The 22,699-nt window shown below is 40.9% G+C and overlaps 2 long non-coding RNA genes across 2 annotated transcripts; both read right to left on the bottom strand.

Moving 5' to 3' along the window:
• Window positions 1–1,341: 1,341 nt before the first annotated feature.
• Window positions 1,342–7,706, bottom strand: LOC121713386. The gene is made up of 3 exons (XR_006032809.1): window positions 7,475–7,706; window positions 6,623–6,625; window positions 1,342–1,352 (listed from the first exon to the last, which is right to left on the bottom strand). It is a non-coding gene; the product is annotated as an uncharacterized LOC121713386 (long non-coding RNA).
• LOC121713382 lies at window positions 5,278–6,605 on the bottom strand. Its single transcript, XR_006032805.1, has 4 exons — window positions 6,350–6,605; window positions 6,100–6,238; window positions 5,802–5,856; window positions 5,278–5,693 (listed from the first exon to the last, which is right to left on the bottom strand). It is a non-coding gene; the product is annotated as an uncharacterized LOC121713382 (long non-coding RNA).
• Window positions 7,707–22,699: the final 14,993 nt, after the last annotated feature.

Raw genomic sequence — 22,699 nt, 5'->3', positions numbered from 1 at the left:
ATGAACTAAAGACCAATAGCTGAAAATAAAATCCCTCGTGCCTCGTTGATGAGGGAGCAGAGTATTTCAGGGCCAAGACATTTGATAAGGGTCCATGTCCGTGTCCTTTATGCCCGTGTCGGCCATAAAGAAGGAACAACACCACCTTTCTATGGGTGGCCACTTGTCCTTGGGGCGGCACTTTACCACCAAATCACAGAAATTGATTGAATTGCTTCTCTTACAAACAGTCGCAATAACAGTATCAATATTCTGCAGGCTAGAATCCTTCATGGCCAACTAAATGGGGAGTGACAAAAGTCTCTCAGAGAAATAGCTGAGGTCAACAGCTGGAGGAGTTAATGCTCTCCCAGGTGTCATGCTTTAGGTAATTTCAATAGTGGACACTAATTTCTCCCCAAATGCTTCCCATTCTGACTAGGAGGGAGGTGTCTACAGAAGATGAAGAGAAAGCCTGACAGAAAGTAATCACAGCCCCAGGTTAAAATCCTTCACTTTAAGTGCTCTGAATAGGGCGGGGTCACAGTGGGCTTTTAATATTGTTGCTAGGGAACAGCTTTACAGTAGCCTATTCTCCACTCAGCATGTACAGTGTTTCCAATTTTGTGGTTTCTCATCGCCCCCCTGTGGAAATTGTGGTCTAAAAACTCCAGGGGCCACCTGGAACAATCTGGTCAGAGGCGCAAAGTTGTCCAGTCCACATTCGCTAATTTAACAGTGGGATTTTGTGATCAAACGCTAGGCACTGGGCGCAAAAGGGTTTTTCTTATGTTTCTTAATCAGTCATGGGTGTGCTTTGGGCATAACATCCTTTAAACCAATGATAATGGCATCTGTTATTCCCTTTAAGAGCCAGCAACATCAAAGAGCCTGTCGGTATTTTGACAGTCAATGCATCTGAAGGAATCTGCACAATTCGACTAGTAGGCTGCTTGCTTTATGAAAACCTGTGAGTGACTAGCAGAGCCTACATACTCGCCTATTATTTGAACTCATAGACATTTACTATCGACTGACAAGGGGTCAAAATCGAAAACATAGCCTGAAAAATGCAACACTTACCCTAATAATGTTCAAATGACTGAATAAAAATCCTAAGGATATTTATCCTGCAGAGGAGTTGTTCGGGACTGGTTGCTAAGTGATGCTTACATCTCCTGACAGTGCGTTTTCAGTTGTGCTTTACATGCGCATCTCGATATAGACCAGGTTTTTCAGGAGTGTAATGATTTTTAGAGGGTGTAAGATAGCCATTTTTGGATCATGCGCCAGACCACACCTTATGTTGTTAATTGCCACACACCTGGGCACAAGGTTTAATAAAAATGGAACGAATGGCAAAAAATTCATCACTGACTGGGTGTACGATAAGTATATATACTCTTTCGATCCCGTGTGGGAAATTAGACATATGAATACGATATAAGACTTGCGCCCGGTGCACGATAGGGCTCCAAGACTTTAAGTCTGTGAGACTGCAGCTTTATTATTTATATTATTACCGGAGATGTGTTACCCTCACATAGTGTCAAGTAACAAGCCCAATTTCTCTGTAGTTGAAGTCCCCTTCTTATACCCTCAACACACACAAACACAAATCAGGAGATGTCATCCATAGCAGTGATCTATCCAACCGGTTAATATTAAAGATGTTTTTATTAATATTATACGGATGACACAAAGCCCCGTAGCCTTCTCCTCTTGCACTAAGCCATGTTTGTAATGTCCTCCCCCTGGGGTCAGCAACATCAGACACCTCACAACAAACATAATTGTCACTAACTAGAAATTCCACAGAGGAATGCTTCAAGAACAAAGCAGCTATCTGCTGGGGCACCAGTATCAGAACAAATGACACCAAAAAACTCAACAAGTTGATTTAAAGAGCTGGCTCAGCTTGGAAGTATACTTGAGGCCCTAGAGTTGGTTGTTGGGAGAAGGATGTTGCTAAAATTCCTTAACATTATGGAATATGGATAAAACCTCACATCCATTGAACGAACTACTGGTCAGACAACAGAGTGTTTTCAGCTGGATATCGCTTCAACTTCGCTGTAACAAAGACCGTTATAGAAAATCAGTCCTGCCCACTGGCATAACTACCGTATTTACAATAATTCCCCTTTGTGCCAGAGGAGCTCATATTCTGAGAGACAATATGTTAATGATAATAACATATTGTCTCTCAGAAGACAATATGTTATATATGTTAATATTATCAATTGCTCAACAATCAACAGCTGCTGTAACACCATAATTTCCCTTTGAGGATGTATAAAGTAATCTATCTATCTATCTATCTATCTATCTATGTGGTAGCTAGGCCTACCCAAAAATCAGAAATGGAGAGCTTTTCTCACGTCAATGTGTTTTCTTTCTGTTAAATGTGTTGTTTCTCTCTCCCCTTATCTGCTTTCCCAATCCTCTTCTCCTGGCAATAATATTCTCTCGATCATCTATTCTAGCATACGCACCCACTACGGTGCAATACTCGCATTTTTGGGGTGAAAAAATGTGTCGGTGTGAACCTAGCCTGTATTTATAGGTGTGAACCATAGGTGTGAACAAAAGATTTTAGAACAGCGCGTAATAGCGCTCTAGAATATTTGCTGTGAACGCTCCTTACAATTCTAGAATGGAACGCTCTAAAACCAAAGACGCTGATCAATATTCAAATATAAATCTGTTTGAAGGAGTCAAGGCAACTGCATTCCAGTTCCACCTGTGTAACAGTTGTACGAATGATCGAACCCTGCAGTAGCCTATGTCCCAGAGCCGTATGTCCCATGACCACTGAAGGCCGAGTTGAAGTCAAGTCAAGTCAGTTTTATTTGTATAGTGTAAAATGCATATGACCACAGAAGTTCGTTTTCAAATCATTTCAAAATCATTAGCCTATTTACAGGCTGCAGCCAACCTAAAACACGTCCAGATAAATCTAACCGTTGAACTTAATTTGTGCAATGATATGTTATAATTGAAAACAATTTGCTTGAGTTATAAATTAGCTGTAGTCCTATTATTTAGGCCTATACTCATACTGTAAATCCTCAAATTATGACCGGGCTCTTTTATTTACTTATAGGCTGTGTAAGCACATGCCTTTATTTAATTAAGCATTATTTACTTTTCATTAAATTCTAGTAGGCTGCGTTGCGGCAACAACTGTGCAAATGTGTAGGCTATGAGTGCTTCAGCCTCTCGCAAGCTCAAAAGAGGGCAGCAAGCGACTGAGCTTGAGAGCGACGTGAGACCCGTGGTGTAAATATTAACTTTCAGTGCGAGTTGCACCAACGTGGTTTAAATTAATCCTAGTTTAGGCCTAAACTAGGTTTAGTAAATCTAAGTTTAAATATAGCCGCAAGCGGCAATGACGGGCCCGGCGGGGAGCAACCCGTGACATTTCAGAATCCAACACATCACCGACGTGGTGCATTTGTAAAATGTACATATTTGATGTGTGTGGTATTTGTTTTTGCATGTTTTTTTTCTGGCACATTTACTTGCCTGGCCAGGTGGGGGTGCAATGCAAGGCAGGTCCATTGTGTATCATCATAATCATAATATAAATTAACCTGAGAAATTTCAGATTATTCATTTTAAGCAAAGAACATACACTTATTGATACACTTTTTGGCCAGATGGTGGCGCTACATTAGGTTTTTGAATTAGACATGTGAATATCATCACAATAATGATATCCAATATTTTGCAAAGTTTCAGATCAACCAATATAGCCATTACCAATTTCTGGCACATTTTCCTGCTTGGCCAGGTGGTGGAGCTATGCCAGGCAGGCCCATAGGATCTCTGGATATCATCATAATTATAATATCTATTAACCTGAGAAGTTTCAGACCACTCATTCAAAGCATTGAACATTTCTGGCATATTTCCTGTTTGGCCAGATGGTGGCGCTATGCTAGGCATGTGAATTATATGTGTGAATATAATCACAATAATGATATCCAATATTTTATAAAGTTTCAGATCAATCACTCAAGACATTGTCCATTTCTGGCACATTTCCTACTTGGCCAGGTGGTGGCGCTATGCCAGGCAGGCCCATTGGGTGTCTCAATATCATCAATCATAATATCTATTAACCTGAGAAGTTTCAGACCATTCATTCAATGCACTGTGACTTTATGACACATTTCCTGTTTATATGGTGAGATATTAAAATCATGACATATTACAACATATCAAAAATCCCTTCACAATTTAACATCAGCAACATCTTGGCATCATATTTGCCAAATTTCACATGAATCTGACAAACCGTCTAGGAGGAGTATGTTAAAATTGATCATAAGACATCAGTGTAATTGCCATTCTTTCTGTTGCCAGGTGGTGGCGCTATGCCAAATATGCATTATGGGCATGTGAATATCATCACTTCCATGGTATTCAAAGACCTGTGAAATTTAAAACATTTCAAGCCATGCATGGTGAATTATGTCACATTTATTGTTTGTGTGGAACGGTATTAAAATTAATAATTTCGCCATTTCGTCAAATTACAACATATCAAAAAAAAGCTTCACCATTTATAATCAGGAACATCTCGGCGTCATGTATACCAACTTTGACATGAATCGGATCAACCGTCTAGGAGGAGTATGTTAAAATTGATCATGTCCACAACACACAAAATCTCAATTACCTCACTTCCTGTGGCCGTGGCTAATGGCATGTTAATACAAACGTTGTTTGTTTTTGGGAGTTACATACATCACCCAAATTTGGTGTGTGTATTTAAAACTATATACCAACCACAAGAATTTCCTCTGGCCCAGATATGGCCCACACACTGCAAAATTACTCTCATTGTTTCTGTTGGCCCAGGTCTGGCCCACACACTGTAAAATGACTCTTATTGGAACTGTTGGCCCAGGTGTGGCCCACACACTGTGAAATGACTCTTATTGTTTCTGTTGGCCCAGGTGTGGCCCACACACTGTGAAATGACTGTCATGCATTCTGTTGGCCCAGGTCTGGCCCACACACTATATAACTGAGTGTTGGCTGAGTGTCGGCTGGGCCTCTGGGCCTGTACTGGCCCACACACTATAAAACTGATCTGACTGAGTGTTGGCTGAATGTTGGCTGGGTCCCCGGGCCACATGCGGCCAATTAACTACCAAAAGTACTTGAAAATAAACACAAATCCAGAACTAGTAATTAAAAGCACAAGCTACTTTTATTAACAAGTTTAACAAACACAACCTTGCAAATAAAACAAACATTTAAAAATTATACAAGCTTTTACATATACAGTATACACTTTAGAAATTAAACAAGTTAAAATATACAAGCTACTTTTATCTACAACAATCGACATCTTTCATATACAAAAACACAAACAATTAAACATTTTAAAACTGTATAATGATTCAAAGAAATAAATTATTCTAAATTAACATTAAACATTTACAGAAATATTCTATCTCTCTCCCTCACTCTAAAAGAGTAATTCCATTGTCAGTAGTTGTGGGTTGTGAGTTAAGTGTTGTGCTAGTGCTTTAAATTCTGTATTTTTGTACCATGTACCATGACCTACCCAGCTACATACATGCACACACACTCACTCTCAAAGTATTTTTCAATAGCAGCAACCTTTGCCACCTGTTGCCGCTTCATTGTTGCCTCCACCAGTTTCAGCAGCACTACCAGCCAGGGGTGTCTCCAAACTGCATTTAGGTATAAAAGAATATTATAAGATCATTATGAGGTCTAAAGCAAGATTTCAACATGTCATCTGTCAGAGAAGTTCTGTTTGTCCACTCAAATATACTTACAGATAGCCACCTCAGCTCTCTTTGGGGGTTGATCAAAGAGTTCTTTCCATCCATCCTTCAATTTGAGATGCATGGACAGCATGTCAATTCAAAAGAAATGAAAAAAAGCATTAAACTATTTATCCTTTACTGTCTGACAAAATATTACTAAAGCCCAGTCTTGCCACTCTGCAGCTGTCTTGGTAACACCTCCCTGGTAGTTATTTTGGGCAAACAAGACATTGTGTGATTGTCATTGGTAATATATTAGCATTTAACAATCACCAAGAGCAAGACATATTTGTCAACACATACAGACCTGAAGCACAAAGGCTTGTGGACTTCCTTCACAAGAGCCTTGTGGGTGCTCCAGTTGGTTGGCCATGTTTTCAACAGCGCATGTTTCCTGCCCACTCCTGTTCTTTGCTGACATAATGGATGAGGCAAACCAAAAGCATCTAAAAACGACACATCACAAAACACAGGCCTAGATGAAAGCTGATTCCTATGATTTGGCTCATCTAAACAAAAACGTATTACTTATTCTATTAAATCAATGTACAACTTACCAAGAGCTCTTCAGGTCTCCTGTTTTTCCAACACAAGAAATGGTTCAGACATGTAAACACGGGTAGCCTTCTTCATCCAAAGGAGTGCAGGTCTCTGGTCAGTGTGGCCTGGATTCTGAGGTGTACATTTAAAAAAAGTCACAGTAACGTTAGGTTAATGGAAGTATATGTGTTCAAAATGATTACATGATCATAAACAACCCCTCAGTACAAAATACAGAATGACAGATTTTGATGAGCTTTACATGACCAGGACAGGACCCACCCTGCAACCATCTCTCTCTCTCTCACACACACACTCACACTCTCTTAAGGCATACAGTCTCAGTCCTGCCTGCCTAGTGCCTGAAGTTGGATAGATAACGATGAAATGCCCATTACCATTACCAATCAAAGTCATGCAATACTGGTTAACGGTTAAGCCATTTCTAAAATGATTAGATCCCACTTTTCTTTGAAAACCACATAATTATGCAAGTATAGCTAACGTTACAGCACTGAACGTTTTTGACTAACCACCAACACTGACATTAACGGTAATTAGGCCAACAAAGTAGGCTAAGAAATCATAACGTTATGTTACCGGTAGCTTCGTCATCGTCAAGGGGGTTAGATTGAAACACCCATTCTTGTTATGCTACTTGATAAACTTTGTCTGCAATAATAAGCCTACGTACATTCATAATGATTTACATGCAATAACAGGTAAAGGTAAAGTTGCATGTTACTTACCACAGGCAGTGTCCAAAACGAGACAGTTTCGCGCCGTCCTGGTTTCAAACTGAACAGTTGCTCTGCTCGTGGCTCTTCCACATGTAATGGGCCGACAGTCACTTTACAGAATTGGGCCATGTACGTTTAGCGTCCGGCTGTCCCTAAATGTTTCATTTTTGCCGCCAACAGCCGCGATACTGATCATTGTTCGTTCCTGAAGTATCGGGCCACACACTGTATGAAATCCGTCTGCCGAGATTGATTCGAAAACTGGCAGTAGCCCATCAAACCCCAATCAGCCCAACTACTGCGTGTCAGTGTCGGCCCATTCAAGGGGACAGTGCCTCAGCCGACCTGAAACTCCGACGACAGTGGCAGCACTCAGCCAGGATCGGGCCGACTGTGCGGGACTTTAGTCCGCACAAAATACCAAATACCTCACTTCCTGTTGGGCGTGGCTAATGCATTGTACATACGAAAGTTGCTCATCTTGGAGAGATACACACACCTACCAAATTTGATGCGTCAGGCCCAGCGTCTAGCTTGATGTGCCAACCACTGCCTCAATCACCTAAGGGGGCGCTACTGAGTCCCTGGGCCACACCCGGGGCCAAGCTCTTGTACCTAACTGCTTTGCGTGACACCTGATGTGTGTGCCAAATTTCAAGACTTTTCACCCATCTTAACCACCTCAAAAAAGGAAAACGCTCTGAGACAAAGTTCAAATTATAATAAATAATAATCCTTACAAAAACAATAGGGCCTTGCGCCCTTCGGTGCTCGGGCCCTAATTAGGAGTTTATTTAACCAGAGACACGTTGCACATCTTAATTTTAACCCTGGATTAGTAAAACCAGTTTAAACAAAGATTAACATAATATTAATTTATATTCATTGTCCGCCATGATGGATTCTGACAAGATGTAAACAAATCACGATGTTAAATGATACCAAATGATAGCTGTAGCCTAAACCATAGATTTTTAATAGCCTATTAGCTACTTTTTAAACAAATGTTTCGCGGCTCAATAAAGTTACCGTTACTAGTAGCACTCTATAATCTTTCGTTACTGTAACGTAGCCGTAGACTAGCACACGATATAGCCTACACTATGCGACGACAGAGAGGATCAAATTTTTCCACTTTTGAAAAAAATTTGCTCATTGAACTAATGGAAGAGTTTGGGGCAGTGATAGAAAACAAAAAAAACGGACAGCGCGACTACAGAGAAGGAGCAGGCCTGGTTGGAGTTAGCCGAAAAATGTAATGGATCAGCTGGCGTTAAGGAGGCAAGGGACAGGACACAGAAAGGGTGCTGGAAAAACCTAAAGATGAAGGCTAAAACTGATGCGGCAGACGACAGAGGTTTCAGACGGGCGGAGGATCACGAAAAGTGACGACTGACCTGCTGTCAACTAAGATAATAGAAATCCCGCAGCCGATTGCCCCCCTCCCTAACCCTTACGATGGTGACGGCGCACTGGACAAAACAACAGACTTCAGTAAGTTGGTAACGTTATATGTAACGTAACAGCGTGTATGCGCTCCGCTTCTGTTGTTGTTTAAAGACTGAATGGGAAACGGATTTGGAGCCAAAGGCTAAAATTTAACGCAGTTACAATTAGTAAGGCATCACAAATATCAATTTAATGTTACAGATGTATGGCTACATACATTCTTAAAATGGTTCTGGTCTAGACTTAAATATCGACTGAAAACTTTACAATAGAGCGTGTTCTTAGAGTGTGATCTGCAGGCGACCTGTTGGCTAGTTTTAGAAGGTGCGCTGGGGGCGCCTCATAGCCGTCCCGCGGGCTACCTGGTGCTCGTGGGCACCGTGTTGGAGACCACTGGTCTAAACTTAACGTTAGCATTATGCTAGGCCATATACGAACATGCTAGCCCATATACGAACATGCTAGCCCATTCATATTTCCTTGGCCATAGCTGATATGCTTGCTGTCGCAGCATATGTCTCTACAGACAAAGCCAGGCTCTGATTTGAGCATTGTAGTTACTAGTTAGGTAGATCTTCATGTGAATCCACTTGATCCACCCATGTAGATGTGACCCCCAGGGGGTGCTCAAGCTCACAATTTGCATAGCTAAGCTAGGCCACCAAACAGAGCTCTCCCTCAAACTATCTAGGCAGGTTATGTCCAATGAAGGAAGAGGAATGGAACTGATGTAATCAAAATATATACATTTATTAGACACTAGACAGACACCATAAATACACTGATCGGCAATCAGGACAAGCAAATGTTCCACATAGGCAACAGTGGATGAAATTCTACAATAAATTACAATGAATGAATAGGTCTTCCAGATGAGTTACAGTGTAATAAGTCGAATACATTAATAAATACTTTTCACATACACAATCTAAAACACTCCAATCTGCAAGAGGCACTTCACACCAATTGGGCCGTACACACAGACACGGCGTTTCACACTTCACACTAGTGAGCACTGCAAACGAAGCACTGTCCCCATAAGAAATATTGCACAATCCCCAGGCCGAATACATATTACAATGACTGCCAGACAAACAGACAAAGAAACAAACAAAACATTTAAGCTAACAGGTTACCACCAGCAGGCTTCCCCCTAGGCCCACCTAAGTTCCCAGTAAACATTCAACAGACGTGGTAGATTTCCGAGGCACATACATACATGAATTGAAATAAAACGAAATAGTTAAATCCAGGAAAAACAGTGGCTTGTTGGACAGACGAAGGCAATCCTCCTGTAATAAAAAGCATAAATGGTTTATAATGCTACATTTGGTAGCATCGTAGCATAAACGCCAATTGTAATTGTATGAAGGCCAATACCTTATTCAAATGGCTGCAGTCAGCTGGTTACGCTTTTTAAACTGCGGCACTACTTCCTATTACTAAATGTAGCAGCAATTAAGTCAGGACTAGATCTCCGATTGAAAGACTAGCTATGTAAAAGGAGTTGAATGAACTTACGTTTTTAAGACCAGCCAAGATGAATTAGGATGAGCCAATGAAGTTATACCAGTGTGGATGACTAATAGCTGTGCACACTCTCGCCAGCATCAGCGTTGCTTCTGCCCATAGACAATATCAAGACAGGAAACGGTCAGAGCTATAAACACTACGTGTTACGTCTGAAGGAAAAGGGGAGCAAGTAAACTTATGTTGCTGCAAACCAGTGTGGATTCACTACTCGCTATTATGCGAGCAAAGTAGACTTGAAACTGCGTGTACCATTACTGGTCACCATACGCACAGACACCAGGCCGAGCTACAAACAAACAATGAACCGTGTTAAGTGCTACTCGATGGAAACAAGTTTAGTGTTAAAGACCAATAGACGTAACCTTCTGAAAAGACTCACGTTTTCCTGTTTGCACAGCTTATTTCACAAAGCTCACTCTTCAACGCACACGCACTATTGTTCTCCTGTCCGCATCTCACTACATTTAAAAGCAAGCGCTACTTGCCACCTGATCCAAATAATCAGCGTCAGTGGGACGGCCTTCAAGCTGCGCTTCCTGTCTCAACCACCCGACCCACTACATAGAGTAGAGGACTAACGTCAGTATTCTGCATGTAGGAATGTACAAAGGTGTGGTAGATCTGAGTTGATGCAACTGGTCTAATGAGAGAATTTGTGTGTGTGTGTTTTTTTTTTTATAGATGACATGGTTGTTGTCCTGCAGTCAGTGAAGGATAACAGAGCAACAATACCCTCTGTTACACCTCCTGAGAAGCGCACCAAGATGATCTCTGCCCACCATGAAGTAATTGAACTTGAGAAGGAGCGGTGTCTTCTGGACATTGAAAATGCAAAGTTACAAAAGGAAGTACTCTTACTTAAAAAGGAAGCTTCTCCTATTCTTTTACCAAGATTGTATAGCACAGCCACTATTATTGTCAGAGTAGTGTCCAGTTTAGTGCGCAGCCCAAATTTTAAACAGTGAAATCTCCGCTTCCACATCCCAAACACTCGCTCAATCACCTCTCTAGTTTTAATCTGAGACTTGTTGTAGTTCCTCTCAGTCTGAGTTTGAGGGTTCAAAAGTGGAGTCATTAGGTATGAGCGGCATGCATAGCCACTGTCACCCACTAGATATCCACCTATCTCCCCTCCCTCCAGTACGGCAGAGATGACTGTTGTCAAAAATCCGACTGTCATGTGTAGATCTTGGACATCTTGCAACAATGCTTGTAATCTGTGCCTGGTCATCACACACAACTTGGACATTGATGGAGAAAAAGCCCTTTCGATTACGGAAAAGTTCCCCATTCTCACCACCTGGGTTAGGTATTAAAATGTGTGTGCAGTCAATAGCGCCAATTACCCCCGGAAACCCTGCTCTTCTGTAGAATCCAGCTGTTATCTCCCACCTTTGCTCAAAACGAATGAACTGATCTCTCAAACTTGCTATAGCCTTTGTCACCCTGTTGACAATTCTGCAGACTGTGGACTTGTGAACTCCAAAAAGATCCCCATCAACCATTTGGAAACAACCTGTGGCATAAAAGCGTAAAGCAACCAAGAGCTGGAGAAGTGGCGGCACAACAGCATTCCTTTCACTTCTATGCTTGATAGCTGGTCCAACTCTCCCATTGAGGTATATCACAGACTCTTTTGTAAATCTGTACCGATGGAAAAACTCACTGTTGCTATAAAATTGCATAGGGTTAAGGCTATCTCGAATATTCCTGTGTGGAACTCTTTCTTCTAATTCCATCAAGCGAATATATGCAGCCATGTTGTCAGTTATACTAAAACACTTAAACCTCCTCTAGGGGTGGTTTAAATTAAACTGCCAAGCCAGTTTTATCCTGGGTTTAAAATTACTGGTGCAACAGACTAATATTTAATCTAGGTTTAAATAGGAATTTAAACTGGGATTAACTGGGGTTTAAATTTAACCAGAGTTTAATTTAAGATCAATTTAAACTAGGTTTAAGGTTGGTGCAACAAAATTACTCAGTAACCCATGATTTAATCCAGTTTAAAAGTTAAACCATGTTGGTGCAACCCGCCCTAAGTGTTTAACAATGTCTTTGTAAATTAGGCCTATGTTTAATTAAAAAGTTTCTTGCATGCGTTCATTCTCTCATTCCCTCTCCAAAATGTTCCTGTTCTAGGCCAAGTGCATGAACCCAGGGCCCAGTTTCCCGAAAGCATCTTAAGCCTAAGAGCGTCGTAAAGTCCCTCTTACGAACGTCTTAAGATTTGCCGACTGTTTCCCTAAACCATCGTAGCTTAAGAACGTCGTGAATACACTCGTAGATCTACGAGTGCTCCAGAGTTCTCGTTACCGGCTAAGAGCGTCTTAACAGTACTTCTCACTGAGGTCACCAACAGGACATACATAATCCAATTTACGTTCCCATTCTTTATTGTGTTTATCTGTGATGAATCAGATTTTAACGTGCAAAATAGCATAGCCTACATTTAATGGTCATAATAATGTGATGAAAAGCGGACAAAAATGCAATCAAGTTATGAAACGAGACGTTGCCAGAATAGTTTGCCATTATCTTTGCTAAGTGAAGGCTATATTTTATTAGGCCTATGAGGTAAAAGCAGAGAAAGGAACATGTGGTTTAGTCTGTAGGCCTACTGCATCAAAATCTAAGCCTACACATTTCCTCACTTTCTTACTCGACTTCTTTCTTATCTTCAAACGTGTTCTTAAGTGACACCGCGAAAGATTATTGCATTGTGCAACAATCTAATCTTAAATAATTACAATTATTTATGTTTGTGTGTGGTATATAACCTAGCCTAGGCTGGGATGCTTACATGCAGATGTCAAAGTGTTTCTATTTTCGTATTGATGTGAATTAATGTGTAGATCCGAATCATACCTGTTCATTCTTACTCGTCGCTCGACTTATCGTGACTAAATTCAAGATGGCTGCAAACGCTAAACTTCGTGAAGATACTGTCTGTATAAATCGTCTTGTAAGTAAACTACCAGTGCTTTTTCAAAGTTCTCAATGTCTCGTTTTAAATGTCAGGGCCCTCGGAAGTCTACCAATGAAGTGTGGAGATACATTGAGCCTCATAAATGGGTGTAAAACAGTGATTTATTTGCATGGCTAGCCCGATGCTGAAGCACCACTATTGAAAAAGCTGTTGGTAGCATCGGCTAACTAGCGCCAGATTTGGGAGTGCAGGGGACAAGCCGAGATGGGCTTTGAGACATACGTTCACACTCGGTATCATGTTTCAATACACTTTAGGTCAATATCACACCGGAATTCTCCTTTAAAATAATTACAATTATTTATGTCTCTGTGTGGTATATAACCTACTTGGGATGCTTACATGCAGATGTCAAAGTGTTTCTATTTCGTATTGATGTGAATTAATGTGTAGATCCGAAGTTTAAATGGTAGACCTATAGCTGTGGCGTGCAGTCACCTGACATCACCGTCAAATCAGAAGATATTTCAGAACTATTAACGTGGACAGCTCCCCTTAAGAGCATCTTAAGAGCAGTGCACGCGCGTTCACGCTACGAGCATGTTTGGGAAACAGTCGGAAAAACCAAACGAACGATCATAAGATGAATCGTAGAAAACCCTCGTAAGAGCGTGTCTCCGTCGTTATCGGGAAACTGGGCCCTGGTGCGTCACAATTTTGATTTGAGAACAATGACAGCCTCTCATTGGTCAAAGAAGGCATAGCCTATCACGCCCTGTCCATTTCAATGACGCAACGACAGCTATCACTCTGGTTAAGACCAAAACGTGCCCGCAGCCCGAATCAGCAAGCAGCACTTCATAAAGATGTCTGAGAACTCTGAAGCAATTTTCAGCGCGCCGGCGAAACTTAAATCCAAAGTTTGGAAGTCGTTTGGCTTTTACAAAAAAGAAGGTAAACTTGACAAAAGTATTGCAATCTGCAAATTGTGTAGGGCAGCGATTAAGTACAGTGGCAGTACCACAAACCTCAGTACACACATTTCCAGACACCATGCAGCTGAAGCTAACATTGACAATGCTAGCGCTGCACCGAGTAGCACAAACATGCCCCCGCTCGAGAACAGGGACATTACTCAGTTTATCCATCAGCCACAATTTAGCTCCAATTCGGCGAGGGCTAGGCGAATATCAACATTTGTAGCTCGCTTTATCGCCTTGGACCTCAGGCCATACAGTGTAGTTGAGAATGATGGATTTCGCGACTTGGTGAATGAATTAGAGCCCAGGTACAAAATCCCGTGCAGACAGCATTTCAGTGAGAAACGCATTCCCGAGCTGTACATAAAAACCAAGGATGACCTGAAGGAAAGACTTTTAAGAGCCGAACGAGTGGCAATTACAACAGATGACTGGACGTCATGTGCAACCGATTCATATGTGACGATCACAGTTCATTATGTTACTTCGGATTGGGAGTTAGAGAGCCATGTCTTGCAGACTAGAGTGTTCAATGAATCACACACAGGGAAAATATAGGCGCTTTACTTAAGGAATTAAGCCTGTGTCGAGTGGAATATTGCTGATAAAGACCCAGCTCTGGTGACGGATAACGCCAGAAACATGATTGTGGCTGGTGTGGAGGCCGAGATGAGCCCTCACCTTATGTGCTTCGCGCATACATTGAATCTGGCTGCCCAGAAGGCCTTTCGTGTTAGCAATGCTGCAAGGGTGCTTGGAAAAGTGAAGAAGGTGGTCGGATTTTTCCATCGAAACACAATGGGAACTGATCTCCTTAAACAGAAACAACAGCAAATGGCATTGCCCGGTCACACGCTCATCAATAACGTTCCCACCCGGTGGAACAGTTCGCACGACATGCTCGAGCGTTTTTTAGAGCAACAACCGGCCATTTTTGCCACACTCATGTCAAGGGAGCTCAGGAAAGGAGAAGATGTGAGCACTCTTAATGAAAATGACCTGTGCAATGCTGAGGACATGGTCAAAGTGATGGCACCTGTTAAAGTTATAACAACAGTCATGTGTGAGGATGAGCAGCCCATGATTTCCATGATGGCCCCCCTCAGAGCAAAACGTAAGAAGCACTTTCAGGCAACTACTGAGGACACAGGACTCATTAGGGAAATGAAGAAGGTGTTCCTGGATGATTTTGAAAAACGGTACACACAAGTTGAGGATCTGTTGTGGATTGCATCCGCTTTGGATCCACGCATCAAAAGCCTGCCCTTCCTGAGTGACCATGACACTGAGAGGGATCTTCATGTGCATCTCAGATGAAGCAACAGCCCTGCATAATAAAGTAAGCCCCTCCTCAACTCCTCCTGTACTCCTATGCAAAATACACTGCTGATTATTATTGTTAAAGCTTATATTTAGTTGAATGTATTGTTTCGTCTCTCTCTCTTATTATATTGCTGTATATTGCTATGATTAACTGGTGTCAGTCAGTGCATTGCATTGAGATCAGGCTACTGCATTGAACTAGCCAACTAGTTAATTCAAATTTTGAGTATCAGTTACAAACATCTACCTGGTTGGTGGTTACTAATCATACCTGTTATTTTGTAATATTCTTACTAGAAAGCAGAAGAGACAGACAAGGAGAGCCACCCTAGGCCTATGCAAGAAGACCCTGCTCATAGAGATGCAGATAACAGCCCAGTCGAGGTCCAGGAAGAACCAAGAGGTGCATTCTCTTATAGGCTACTACATGTCATGCATAATTTACATTTAAAGCGATATCTAATGCTATGGTAAATGTTTTCAAGGGTCATCATGACAAAAACTCACTGTTGCTATAAAATTGCATAGGGTTAAGGCTATAACAGTGTGTGCCATTACTGAAATATGTCAATATATGAGACAATCCTCTTATTTTCACAATAAAATGTTTGTCATGTTCATCAAGTTGTTTGCCTTATTGACAACCATTGCCATGATAATTGATGATGTAAAATGTGGACAATGATAAGAACTCTTTCAGAATGCTTTCAATTATTGAATTGCATCGCATCGTATCGTACTGAATCGTTTTTTATAAACATGTATCTTTTCTTGTATCGAATCGTGCCCATGTGTGTAGATGCGAATTGTATCGTCTTTTACATGAGAGATTCACACCCCTACTTATTATCATAGGCATGTTACATTCATGACATGAAAAGTGGAACTTATAGAACGAAAATGACAAATTACGCAGTCGGCTAAACGTTTTAAACTTACGCAAAACTGATGAACCCAGCATCGGTGCATCGCATACATTAAAACACAAATTGAAGCAACAGCTTGACCATTGGACAATCCTACCACTAAACCTTTCCATAGGCATGCAACGTTTATGACATAAAAAGTGGAATATGAACGCATTTCATCACACCTGACAATTAAACGTAGCTGTGGCTTTTCGCGATTTGACTGATTCTTGAGTTTCAGCGCAGTGTTGATTTGCGCATCTTTTTAAGATGGTATGCGTAGGCCTAAACGAAGGAAAGCCCTCTAATCGGATGGGCAAGACTGACAAGTAGACGGGCCTAGGCCCGTCCAGGCCCGCCCGTGGCTACGCGTAGGCCTATTTCAAACAGGTGCTTTCTCTTCGACCTCCACAAATTAAGCTACAGTTAATTCCTTAGCCGTTTGAATAAATTTGCGATTGACCTCGCGACTGACAAGTAGAATAGGCTATAAATAGGCTATAATACTAACTTTGTAAAGTCAACTTGAATGCATCAATTTTGAACAAAGTTGTGTAGGCTACACCGCGCCGAGTTATTGCACAAGCCACCGTTTTGATTTGCTTAGGGGAGATGCAGGCTGAACCCGTTTGAGGAAGAGAGGTGCAGGGAGAGAATGCGTGCTCTACACTACGGACATCTCTATGAAATAATGTAGCATAGGCTAAGGCTAATCCATATTTTAAATAAGCAATCATGGAGACAATAAGTTAATAGGCTAGACAGATATTGTGAGTAGTCTTAATGCAGGAATGGACGTTACAGTTATTCAGTAACTGTAACGAATTACTGAAATTTAAATTTACCTTTAGACTACATCGTTTCCCAATAAAGTTGAACGAAACGAAATTACAGTGTTATCTCCAACACTGGCTATAGGCCCATTGAACTTAGTTTTGGTGGATGATGGACAGATGTCAGTGCCCTAGCCTAATTTACCCTCCCCCTCAGCACGTTTGGTTGAAAAGTTAAAGGTGAAACGACGTCTTTTTCCGGTCGTTGAAAAGACGTCTATTGAAAGATGTCTTTTCAACGCTATATTTGGTTGAAACCACGTCTTATTTAGGTGCTGCCATGGCCCTTTTTTCGACTTGAATATTGTTGTTATATATTCATTTATAAGCCTATATTATCCTATTATAGGCTTACCGTGGTAAAGTTGGTTTTATATTGGACGTTGGATATTCGACACATTCGGAAAATCTATTTAGCACTGACCAACTTTAATGTGTTTAAACAAGGTCTGTCTATATTACACAAAGCTTCTTTTGTCCAAAAACCCATGTTTTGGACAAAATTCATTTTATGATTTTTTTTATGCTGATAAAAGATTTCAATTTATTGTGCGGCTTCACCTTTTGACTTACCCATACTAAAACACATCTCCTGAACTCGGCTTACTGTCCTTTCTAGGACACAAAGCTTCTTTTTCCCTAAAACCTGCTCTTTGATTTTATACAATTTTTAATGTTAAATGTTTCAAATCTATTATGCGGCTTGCCTTTTTGACCTACCCATGTCAAAACACATCTGGTGAACTTGGATTACTGCTCTATATAGTACACAAAGCTTATTTTCCCCCAAAACCCATTCTTTGATTTTATAAATATTTTATAATGTAAAAAAATGCTTTAAATACTTTAAATCTATAATGCGGCTTGACCTTTTGACCTACCCATGTCAAAACACATCTGTTGCACTCAGCTAACTGCCCTACATAGTACACAAAGCTTCTGTTTTTCAAAAACTCATTCTTTGATTTTATATTAATATTTTAATATTCAAAAATGCTATAAATCTATTATGCGACTTCCACTTTCGACCTACCCATGTTAAAACACATCTGTTACACTCAGCTAACTGCCTTTCATAGTACAGAAAGCTTCTTTTTTCCAAAAACTCCCTCTTTGATTTTATATAAATTTTTTACTATAAAAAAATGTTATATAAATTTATTATGTGCCTTCCTCTTTTGACCCACCCATCTCAAAACACATCGCTGCACTCATCTAACTGCCCTACATAGTACACAAAGCTTCTTTTTTCCAAAAACTCCCTCTTTGATTTTATATAAATTTTTTACTGTCAAAAAACGCTATAAATGTATTATGCGGCTTAACCTTTTGACCGACCCATGTCAAAACACATCTATTGCACTCATGTAACTGCCCTACACAGTACACAAAGCTTATTTTTTCCAAAAAACTATGAAGGGCAGTTAGCTGAGTGCAGCAGATGCGTTTTGACTTGGGTAGGTCAAAAGGTCAAGCCGCATAATAGATTTATAGCATTTTTGAATAGTAAAATATTAATATAAAATCAAAGAGTGAGTTTTTAGAAAAAATAAGCTTTGTGAAATGAAGGGCAGTTAGCTGAGTGCAACAGATGTGTTTTGACATGGGTAGGTGAAAAAGTCAAGCCGCATAATAGATTTAAAGCATTTAAAGCATTTTTTTTTTACATTAAAAATATTTATAAAAATCAAAGAATGGGTTTTTGGGAAAAAGAAGCTTTGTACTATATAGAGCAGTAATCTGAGTTCACCAATTGAGTTTTGACATGGGTAGGTCAAAAGGGCAAGCTGCATAATAGATTTGAAACATTTAACATTAAAAATTGTATAAAATCAAATAGTAGGTTTTAGGGAAAAAGGAGCTTTGTGTACTAGAAAGGGCAATAAGCCAAGTTCAGGAGATGTGTTTTAGTATGGGTAAGTCAAAAGGTGAAGCCGCATAATAGATTGAAATCTTTTATCAGCATAAAAACATGGGTTTTTGGACAAAAGAAGCTTTGTGTAATATAGGCAGGCCTTGTTCAAACACATTAAAGTTGGTTTGACACAAACTCGACCCTCATAGTCAGTGCTAAATAGATTTTTCGAATGTGTCGAATAGCCAACATCCAATATAAAACCAACTTTACCACGGTTATAGGCTTTTAAAAATGTGTATTATGCATTTCTATTTAGGCTACTGACTTAATCCATCATCTATAACGATGAATAGCCTACATAATCTAATGCATACATAGACTTAAACAAGTCAATAGGGGTGTCGCGATAGCCTACCGTTTGTGATCATATGATTAAAACATGATAATATGAATACCGTGGAAATAATGCACCCACGGAATTACCGTGCAGCACAACAATTGCATTTTTAAATCAACAGGTGAGAGATATCACGAGAGAGTACTATAAGAAGCTACACCAGATATGATAGCGGCACGTACCTTCGGGTAAAAAAAGTCAGTCTTCTAAAATGCTTTTTTTCTACGTCGCGAACGGAACGCTCAGTTACGCGCCTGGTGTAGCTTCCCTGATAGTCTCTCGTGATTTCTCTCCCCTCCTCACTTGCTCTCTTCAATGTCACACACGCAAACCTGGGGTGCGTTTCCCGTACAACTATACGGAGGTTAGCTTTTTACTAACGTGGTACGATGCATCGTTCAACTAACCAAGAGTGCGTTTCCCAAAAGCATCGTTGCTAACTACGGTAGCAACTAACATGGTTGCAACTATGTAAGTACGACACAACTGTTCCCCAAAACGATAGTGTGAACTATGGTGGTGGAACTTACATAGTACGATGCATCGTGACACTGCGGCAGTGTTTCCCAAAATCATAGTAGCAACTAACGTTCGCAACCACTATCGTAAAGTTGTGTAGTTACAGCTACACCTCTCGACCTGTAGTATGTAGTAAGAACCATAGTAGACGACGTAACCCTGATGACGGAACACGCAGAGGACAGATGGATGAGAGGTAGCCATTAAACGATCCCATAACATTGCTGTGGGATACTAGCCTGGCGGGCCATCCTATATCATTGAAATGTATAGTCTGGAATCGAAGCATTCACCTCGCTTCATCCAAGGGGCGGGCAGAGAATTGTCTTTCAAACTGCCTAGGCATGCAATAGGCCAGCGCTACGACCATATCCGTATCCGGTCGGCAAAACGGCAAATACATCCTTCTTCGAAAGGAATGACTTAAGTGCATTGTGTTGCTCAACTTTCAAAGAAAAGCACAAGTCCAACTCCTCCAAAGTTGACGTCAACGCCGATCAAACAACCGCTCTTCGTTCACCATAGCCACCTTCCTTGTTGTTCACCGTCGTAGGACTGTCATCATCCTGTTAAGCCCGCCTTAAGACTCTCTAACAAAATAGAGCGCTGTGATTGGATGACGTCCACGGCGTCAGCCAATAGAAATTCCTATGGTTTGATACTAGACGTACAGGCTGAGCAAATTAATTTGCCGCTGCTAGGGTGCGTCTAGATTTCTAGGCTAGTGGGATACCATACCATAGCATTGCTGGAAGCTACAATTGCACATTACTGGACAACGTTATGTGGTACAGTGGAAAGTGAAGTGTTGTGGAGTTAGCCCACAACAGAGCGGCCTGTGGTGAAGTGCTATGGTGACCGCAATCATCTGTGTTGTTATTATTCGTGAATTTACATGTAGCCTAATGCTAATGTGTCAGCACAGATTCTTTCGAACACCCGTTAAGTTAAATTATCTAGTGATAAAGCTTTTGAATGCCAACGGTATTGTTATGTGAGGCTAGCATTGTAATTGTTATAAAAGGATTACGTTACATTGTAGTCGTATGTTAGTGTGTTTGGATGAAGCATCTGCTAATCATACACATAGCTAACGGTATATGGACTCTACATTTGACATGTCTTTATAAAATATATTTAACTGGTCTAGACATGGTGTGGTCTATTGGGTTTCTCGTAATTTCAACATAGGCTACAGCTTTACAGAACAAAAATGTTAACATTTTAGGATCAGCGCCATAGGATTCCCACGGTAGCCAGCGTCTGTGACGACACCTGAGCTTACCAAAATGGCGCCCATAGAGTCATAGAACGTACTTCAACATGTCGTCTGCTGCCAGTAATCCATCTTTCTTTGTTCTAGAATCTTTGACATAGACTGACGGTACCGATCACTGATCTATAAAGAACACACTTTATAGATCAGTGGTACCGATCCACTTGCACGACACTTCATTTTGTCGTGTCGCATTCCACTCTAGTCCTATGGGTGACGTCAAGCGACTTTAACGCGCCCGCAAAGCATTCCGGGAAGGCAGCGCTGCATTTGAAAATATGTCGCGCGTCAAAAAGCTGGCCGAAGCCCATCTTTATGCAAATGAATCCGTTGAACGCGAGGCAACTCTCCAATGAAAGGACGAGGTTGTAGGTCCTTTGTTCTACCACAACGGTGCCTTTGGTTCCGCTTACAAGACAAATAATGTTTTAACGATCTCTTCCACGACCACCTAGTAGTCCATAAAACAAACGAAACTAAGATTTGGATGAATATATGACTGTTGGTGTTTCTGGTAAGGATTTGAGATTGCATTGAGTAGTTTAAATAAAACAAGATTTCCAAATGGCTTGCATAGTTTGTTTAGGCTATTAATGTGTTGTATACTGTTAAGTACATGCCTAAAATTGTGATCCATTTGTGGAAAAACACTTAAGATACGTTAAAACGAACTGAGTATGAGCTGACTGACATTTTAAACAAAACGCCCACACACGACTGAACGTGGGGAGGCAGCGCTACATCTATGCGACACGACAAAATGAAGTGTCGTGCAAGTGGAAAGACAATAGCGGACGGAGCGGCGTAGTCGCCAGCGTACCCGTGACACCAAGACAGAACTAGCCTACATTTATGAAATAACAAACGCAAAAGATGCCGGACGGAGCAGCGTAGTCGCCAGCGTACCGTGACACCAAGACATACAAGACAGACAACAAAAAAATTAATAAATAAAAAATAAAAATAAAATTAGTCCAATTTCCAACCGGCTGAAAATGTCCAAGGGCAATAATTCAATGATGACTTGCGTGAAACAGCGCACAGCTGTGTCTCCACAACCGATGCAACGCCAACAAAGTTCTTTATACTCACTGGCAGATCAGCAACTCGGTGGACTTTGTTGATCCGTAACTTTTTGTTGGTCCGTAACTTAATGCAGAGATCTTCAACGTTAATGTTAGTCTGCTCAATCCAGACTCCAGGCAGTTGGCATGGCAGCTCACAGGTCGGCAGCCTCGGCAGATCGTTCGCAGAGTAGCTCCAGCTGCTGTCCCGAGAAATCCCCTCGACCAGACAGCGAAGTGCAGCAACGGCTTACAGATGGATGGGAAGGATGTAAGAGGCCCAGGGCAGAAGCTAGCCATAACCATAGACTGTAAAAAATAGGCCATAACAAGCTCCCAATGGACAGACGTTAACAACATCAGCCGACTTGAAAGCAGTAAAAAGGACTAGGAGAATAACACGAAAACTATCAAAAATAACGTAAATAAAGAGAGAAAACATTTAACTAGACAAATCAATACAAAAAATAAACATGACATTACATAAAATTACGAACATTACATAAAAACCAACAAAAACATGATGCCAGACGGAGCGGCGTGTCTCGCCAGCGTCCC

This window comes from Alosa sapidissima, chromosome 7 (genome assembly GCF_018492685.1).
Source record: "Alosa sapidissima isolate fAloSap1 chromosome 7, fAloSap1.pri, whole genome shotgun sequence".
Taxonomy (NCBI): Eukaryota; Metazoa; Chordata; class Actinopteri; order Clupeiformes; family Clupeidae; genus Alosa; species Alosa sapidissima.
Note: the sequence above shows the minus strand (reverse complement) of the source record. Positions and strands in the feature narration are given on the sequence as shown.